The sequence below is a fragment of the Chanodichthys erythropterus genome, chromosome 2 (assembly GCF_024489055.1).
Source record: "Chanodichthys erythropterus isolate Z2021 chromosome 2, ASM2448905v1, whole genome shotgun sequence".
NCBI classification, from domain to species: Eukaryota; Metazoa; Chordata; class Actinopteri; order Cypriniformes; family Xenocyprididae; genus Chanodichthys; species Chanodichthys erythropterus.
The window spans coordinates 38,728,615-38,736,047 of NC_090222.1; positions in this window are offsets into that span (position 1 = coordinate 38,728,615).

Here is a 7,433-nt window from a genome sequence, read left to right on the forward strand (position 1 = left end):
TGATAGGGGAGGTGATAGAGTGAGCCAGTCAGCAGCAGGGGGCGTGACCTCTTTTGATAGGGGAGAAGATTGAGTGAGCCAGCCAGCAGTAGGGGGCGTGTCCTCTTCTGATAGGGGAGGCGATAGAGTGAGCCAGTCAGCTGTAGGGGGCGTGTCCTCTTTTGATAGGGGAGGCGATAGAGTGAGCCAGTCAGCAGTAGGGAGCGTGTCCTCGTTTTTGATAGGGGAGGCGATAGAGTGAGCCAGTCAGCAGTAGGGGGCGTGTCCTCTTTTGATAGGGGAGGCGATAGAGTGAGCCAGTCAGCAGTAGGGGGCGTGTCTTCTTTTGATAGGGGAGGCGATAGAGTGAGCCAGTCAGCAGTAGGGGGCGTGTCCTCTTTTGATAGGGGAGGCGATAGAGTGAGCCAGTCAGCAGTAGGGGGCGTGACCTCTTTTGATAGGGGAGAAAATAGAGTGAGCCAGTCAGCAGTAGGGGGCGTGTCCTCTTTTGATAGGGGAGGCGATAGAGTGAGCCAGTCAGCAGTAGGGGGCGTGTCCTCTTTTGATAGGGGAGGCGATAGAGTGAGCCAGTCAGCAGTAGGGGGCGTGTCCTCTTTTGATAGGGGAGAAGATAGAGTGAGCCAGTCAGCAGTAGGGGGCGTGTCCTCTTTTGATAGGGGAGGCGATAGAGTGAGCCAGTCAGCAGTAGGGGGCGTGACCTCTTTTGATAGGGGAGAAGATAGAGTGAGCCAGTCAGCAGTAGGGGGCGTGACCTCTTTTGATAGGGGAGGTGATAGAGTGAGCCAGTCAGCAGCAGGGGGCGTGACCTCTTTTGATAGGGGAGAAGATAGAGTGAGCCAGTCAGCAGTAGGGGGCGTGTCCTCTTTTGATAAGGGAGGCGATAGAGTGAGCCAGTCAGCAGTGGGGGGCGTGTCCTCTTCTGATAGGGGAGGCGATAGAGTGAGCCAGTCAGCAGTAGGGGGCGTGTCCTCGTTTTTGATAGGGGAGGCGATAGAGTGAGCCAGTCAGCAGTAGGGGCGTGTCCTCTTTTGATAGGGGAGGCGATAGAGTGAGCCAGTCAGCAGTAGGGGGCGTGTCCTCTTTTGATAGGGGAGGCGATAGAGTGAGCCAGTCAGCAGTAGGGGGTGTGTCCTCTTTTGATAGGGGAGAAGATAGAGTGAGCCAGTCAGCAGTAGGGGGCGTGTCCTCTTTTGATAAGGGAGGCGATAGAGTGAGCCAGTCAGCAGTAGGGGGCGTGTCCTCTTTTGATAGGGGAGGCGATAGAGTGAGCCAGTCAGCAGTAGGGGCGTGTCCTCTTTTGATAGGGGAGAAGATAGAGTGAGCCAGTCAGCAGTAGGGGGCATGTCCTCTTTTGATAGGGGAGAAGATAGAGTGAGCCAGTCAGCAGTAGGGGGCGTGTCCTCGTTTTTGATAGGGGAGGCGATAGAGTGAGCCAGTCAGCAGTAGGGGGCGTGTCCTCTTTTGATAGGGGAGGCGATAGAGTGAGCCAGTCAGCAGTAGGGGGCGTGTCCTCTTTTGATAGGGGAGAAGATAGAGTGAGCCAGTCAGCAGTAGGGGGCGTGTCCTCTTTTGATAGGGGAGAAGATAGAGTGAGCCAGTCAGCAGTAGGGGGCATGTCCTCTTTTGATAGGGGAGAAGATAGAGTGAGCCAGTCAGCAGTAGGGGGCGTGTCCTCGTTTTTGATAGGGGAGGCGATAGAGTGAGCCAGTCAGCAGTAGGGGGCGTGTCCTCTTTTGATAGGGGAGGCGATAGAGTGAGCCAGTCAGCAGTAGGGGGCGTGTCCTCTTTTGATAGGGGAGAAGATAGAGTGAGCCAGTCAGCAGTAGGGGGCGTGACCTCTTTTGATAGGGGAGAAGATAGAGTGAGCCAGTCAGCAGTAGGGGGCGTGTCCTCTTTTGATAGGGGAGAAGATAGAGTGAGCCAGTCAGCAGTAGGGGGCGTGTCCTCTTTTGATAGGGGAGGCGATAGAGTGAGCCAGTCAGCAGTAGGGGGCGTGTCCTCTTTTGATAGGGGAGAAGATAGAGTGAGCCAGTCAGCAGTAGGGGGCGTGTCTTCTTTTGATAGGGGAGGCGATAGAGTGAGCCAGTCAGCAGTAGGGGGCGTGTCCTCTTTTGATAGGGGAGGCGATAGAGTGAGCCAGTCAGCAGTAGGGGGCGTGTCCTCTTTTGGTAGGGGAGGCGATAGAGTGAGCCAGTCAGCAGTAGGGGGCGTGTCCTCGTTTTTGATAGGGGAGAAGATAGAGTGAGCCAGTCAGCAGTAGGGGGCGTGTCCTCTTTTGATAAGGGAGGCGATAGAGTGAGCCAGTCAGCAGTAGGGGGCGTGTCCTCTTTTGATAGGGGAGGCGATAGAGTGAGCCAGTCAGCAGTAGGGGGCGTGTCCTCTTTTGATAGGGGAGAAGATAGAGTGAGCCAGTCAGCAGTAGGGGGCATGTCCTCTTTTGATAGGGGAGAAGATAGAGTGAGCCAGTCAGCAGTAGGGGGCGTGTCCTCGTTTTTGATAGGGGAGGCGATAGAGTGAGCCAGTCAGCAGTAGGGGGCGTGTCCTCTTTTGATAGGGGAGGCGATAGAGTGAGCCAGTCAGCAGTAGGGGGCGTGTCCTCTTTTGATAGGGGAGAAGATAGAGTGAGCCAGTCAGCAGTAGGGGGCGTGTCCTCTTTTGATAGGGGAGAAGATAGAGTGAGCCAGTCAGCAGTAGGGGGCATGTCCTCTTTTGATAGGGGAGAAGATAGAGTGAGCCAGTCAGCAGTAGGGGGCGTGTCCTCGTTTTTGATAGGGGAGGCGATAGAGTGAGCCAGTCAGCAGTAGGGGGCGTGTCCTCTTTTGATAGGGGAGGCGATAGAGTGAGCCAGTCAGCAGTAGGGGGCGTGTCCTCTTTTGATAGGGGAGAAGATAGAGTGAGCCAGTCAGCAGTAGGGGGCGTGACCTCTTTTGATAGGGGAGAAGATAGAGTGAGCCAGTCAGCAGTAGGGGGCGTGTCCTCTTTTGATAGGGGAGAAGATAGAGTGAGCCAGTCAGCAGTAGGGGGCGTGTCCTCTTTTGATAGGGGAGGCGATAGAGTGAGCCAGTCAGCAGTAGGGGGCGTGTCCTCTTTTGATAGGGGAGAAGATAGAGTGAGCCAGTCAGCAGTAGGGGGCGTGTCTTCTTTTGATAGGGGAGGCGATAGAGTGAGCCAGTCAGCAGTAGGGGGCGTGTCCTCTTTTGATAGGGGAGGCGATAGAGTGAGCCAGTCAGCAGTAGGGGGCGTGTCCTCTTTTGGTAGGGGAGGCGATAGAGTGAGCCAGTCAGCAGTAGGGGGCGTGTCCTCGTTTTTGATAGGGGAGAAGATAGAGTGAGCCAGTCAGCAGTAGGGGGCGTGTCCTCTTTTGATCGGGGAGGCGATAGAGTGAGCCAGTCAGCAGTAGGGGGCGTGTCCTCTTTTGATAGGGGAGGCGATAGAGTGAGCCAGTCAGCAGTAGGGGGCGTGTCCTCTTTTGATAGGGGAGAAGATAGAGTGAGCCAGTCAGCAGTAGGGGGCGTGACCTCTTTTGATAGGGGAGAAGATAGAGTGAGCCAGTCAGCAGTAGGGGGCGTGTCCTCTTTTGATAGGGGAGAAGATAGAGTGAGCCAGTCAGCAGTAGGGGGCGTGTCCTCTTTTGATAGGGGAGAAGATAGAGTGAGCCAGTCAGCAGTAGGGGGCGTGTCCTCTTTTGATAGGGGAGAAGATAGAGTGAGCCAGTCAGCAGTAGGGGGCTTGTCCTCTTTTGATAGGGGAGAAGATAGAGTGAGCCAGTCAGCAGTAGGGGGCGTGTCCTCGTTTTTGATAGGGGAGGCGATAGAGTGAGCCAGTCAGCAGTAGGGGGCGTGTCCTCTTTTGATAGGGGAGGCGATAGAGTGAGCCAGTCAGCAGTAGGGGGCGTGACCTCTTTTGATAGGGGAGAAGATAGAGTGAGCCAGTCAGCAGTAGGGGGCGTGACCTCTTTTGAGAGGGGAGAAGATAGAGTGAGCCAGTCAGCAGTAGGGGGCGTGTCCTCTTTTGATAGGGGAGAAGATAGAGTGAGCCAGTCAGCAGTAGGGGGCGTGTCCTCTTTTGATAGGGGAGAAGATAGAGTGAGCCAGTCAGCAGTAGGGGGCATGTCCTCTTTTGATAGGGGAGAAGATAGAGTGAGCCAGTCAGCAGTAGGGGGCGTGTCCTCGTTTTTGATAGGGGAGGCGATAGAGTGAGCCAGTCAGCAGTAGGGGGCGTGTCCTCTTTTGATAGGGGAGGCGATAGAGTGAGCCAGTCAGCAGTAGGGGCGTGACCTCTTTTGATAGGGGAGAAGATAGAGTGAGCCAGTCAGCAGTAGGGGGCGTGACCTCTTTTGATAGGGGAGGTGATAGAGTGAGCCAGTCAGCAGCAGGGGGCGTGACCTCTTTTGATAGGGGAGAAGATAGAGTGAGCCAGTCAGCAGTAGGGGGCGTGTCCTCTTTTGATAAGGGAGGCGATAGAGTGAGCCAGTCAGCAGTGGGGGGCGTGTCCTCTTCTGATAGGGGAGGCGATAGAGTGAGCCAGTCAGCAGTAGGGGGCGTGTCCTCTTTTGGTAGGGGAGGCGATAGAGTGAGCCAGTCAGCAGTAGGGGGCGTGTCCTCGTTTTTGATAGGGGAGGCGATAGAGTGAGCCAGTCAGCAGTAGGGGGCGTGTCCTCTTTTGATAGGGGAGGCGATAGAGTGAGCCAGTCAGCAGTAGGGGGCGTGTCCTCTTTTGATAGGGGAGGCGATAGAGTGAGCCAGTCAGCAGTAGGGGGCGTGTCCTCTTTTGATAGGGGAGAAGATAGAGTGAGCCAGTCAGCAGTAGGGGGCGTGTCCTCTTTTGATAGGGGAGGCGATAGAGTGAGCCAGTCAGCAGTAGGGGGCGTGACCTCTTTTGATAGGGGAGAAGATAGAGTGAGCCAGTCAGCAGTAGGGGGCGTGACCTCTTTTTATAGGGGAGGTGATAGAGTGAGCCAGTCAGCAGCAGGGGGCGTGACCTCTTTTGATAGGGGAGACGATAGAGTGAGCCAGTCAGCAGTAGGGGGCGTGTCCTCTTTTGATACGGGAGGCGATAGAGTGAGCCAGTCAGCAGTGGGGGGCGTGTCCTCTTCTGATAGGGGAGGCGATAGAGTGAGCCAGTCAGCAGTAGGGGGCGTGTCCTCTTTTGGTAGGGGAGGCGATAGAGTGAGCCAGTCAGCAGTAGGGGGCGTGTCCTCGTTTTTGATAGGGGAGGCGATAGAGTGAGCCAGTCAGCAGTAGGGGCGTGTCCTCTTTTGATAGGGGAGGCGATAGAGTGAGCCAGTCAGCAGTAGGGGGCGTGTCCTCTTTTGATAGGGGAGGCGATAGAGTGAGCCAGTCAGCAGTAGGGGGTGTGTCCTCTTTTGATAGGGGAGAAGATAGAGTGAGCCAGTCAGCAGTAGGGGGCGTGTCCTCTTTTGATAAGGGAGGCGATAGAGTGAGCCAGTCAGCAGTAGGGGGAAGATAGAGTGAGCCAGTCAGCAGTAGGGGGCGTGTCCTCGTTTTTGATAGGGGAGGCGATAGAGTGAGCCAGTCAGCAGTAGGGGGCGTGTCCTCTTTTGATAGGGGAGGCGATAGAGTGAGCCAGTCAGCAGTAGGGGGCGTGTCCTCTTTTGATAGGGGAGAAGATAGAGTGAGCCAGTCAGCAGTAGGGGGCGTGACCTCTTTTGATAGGGGAGAAGATAGAGTGAGCCAGTCAGCAGTAGGGGGCGTGTCCTCTTTTGATAGGGGAGAAGATAGAGTGAGCCAGTCAGCAGTAGGGGGCGTGTCCTCTTTTGATAGGGGAGGCGATAGAGTGAGCCAGTCAGCAGTAGGGGGCGTGACCTCTTTTGATAGGGGAGAAGATAGAGTGAGCCAGTCAGCAGTAGGGGGCGTGACCTCTTTTGATAGGGGAGAAGATAGAGTGAGCCAGTCAGCAGTAGGGGGCGTGACCTCTTTTGATAGGGGAGGCGATAGAGTGAGCCAGTCAGCAGTAGGGGGCGTGACCTCTTTTGATAGGGGAGAAGATAGAGTGAGCCAGTCAGCAGTAGGGGGCGTGTCCTCTTTTGATAAGGGAGGCGATAGAGTGAGCCAGCCAGCAGTAGGGGGCGTGTCCTCGTTTTTGATAGGGGAGGCGATAGAGTGAGCCAGTCAGCAGTAGGGGGCGTGTCCTCTTTTGATAGGGGAGGCGATAGAGTGAGCCAGTCAGCAGTAGGGGGCGTGTCCTCTTTTTATAGGGGAGGCGATAGAGTGAGCCAGTCAGCAGTAGGGGGCGTGTCCTCTTTTGATAGGGGAGAAGATAGAGTGAGCCAGTCAGCAGTAGGGGGCGTGTCCTCTTTTGATAGGGGAGGCGATAGAGTGAGCCAGTCAGCAGCAGGGGGCATGACCTCTTTTGATAGGGGAGAAGATAGAGTGAGCCAGTCAGCAGCAGGGGGCGTGACCTCTTTTGATAGGGGAGAAGATAGAGTGAGCCAGTCAGCAGTAGGGGGCGTGACCTCTTTTGATAGGGGAGAAGATAGAGTGAGCCAGTCAGCAGTAGGGTGCGTGTCCTCTTTTGATAGGGGAGGCGATAGAGTGAGCCAGTCAGCAGTAGGGTGCGTGTCCTCTTTTGATAGGGGAGGCGATAGAGTGAGCCAGTCAGCAGCAGGGGGCGTGACCTCTTTTGATAGGGGAGAAGATAGAGTGAGCCAGTCAGCAGTAGGGTGCGTGTCCTCTTTTGATAGGGGAGGCGATAGAGTGAGCCAGTCAGCAGTAGGGGGAGTGTCCTCTTTTGATAGGGGAGGCGATAGAGTGAGCCAGTCAGCAGTAGGGGGCGTGTCCTCTTTTGATAGGGGAGAAGATAGAGTGAGCCAGTCAGCAGTAGGGGGCGTGTCCTCTCATGATGGGGGAGAAGATAGAGTGAGCCAGTCAGCAGTAGGGGGCGTGTCCACTCATGATGGGGGAGGAGATAGAGTGAGCCAGTCAGCAGTAGGGGGTGTGACCACACATGATGGGGAGGAGACAGAATGATAGGGGAGGAGGGTGGAGTGAGCAAGAGAGAGATTTGAAGAAAGACTGTAGAAAGAGAGATGACTGAGAGACATTACAAAAGAGAAAAGCTTTAGGAAGGAATATCACTGGGTAAAAAAGGGTTTTCTAATATTAGAAAAGCTTTCCAACGCTGGAGAGACATTAGAGGGAAGGCCTGAAAATGGATGCTGAAATTGTGTTATTTCTGCTTCATACATGAATAACATTTTGCTGTTGCCACTCCTGCATTGCGTGTTTGTGCATTTTGGGGCGGAGCAATGAAGGGAGGGGGTGTATTTATTTGGGTTGATTTGAAATATCAACAGTGTTTCTCAATAAATTATTCTATTCAGTAAACAGCAGTACGTTCACAGCCCATCATGGCTTTTCAGCGTCCTCTAGTGGGTAGAGATATGAAGTGCAATAAAGAGGCATGACAACAAA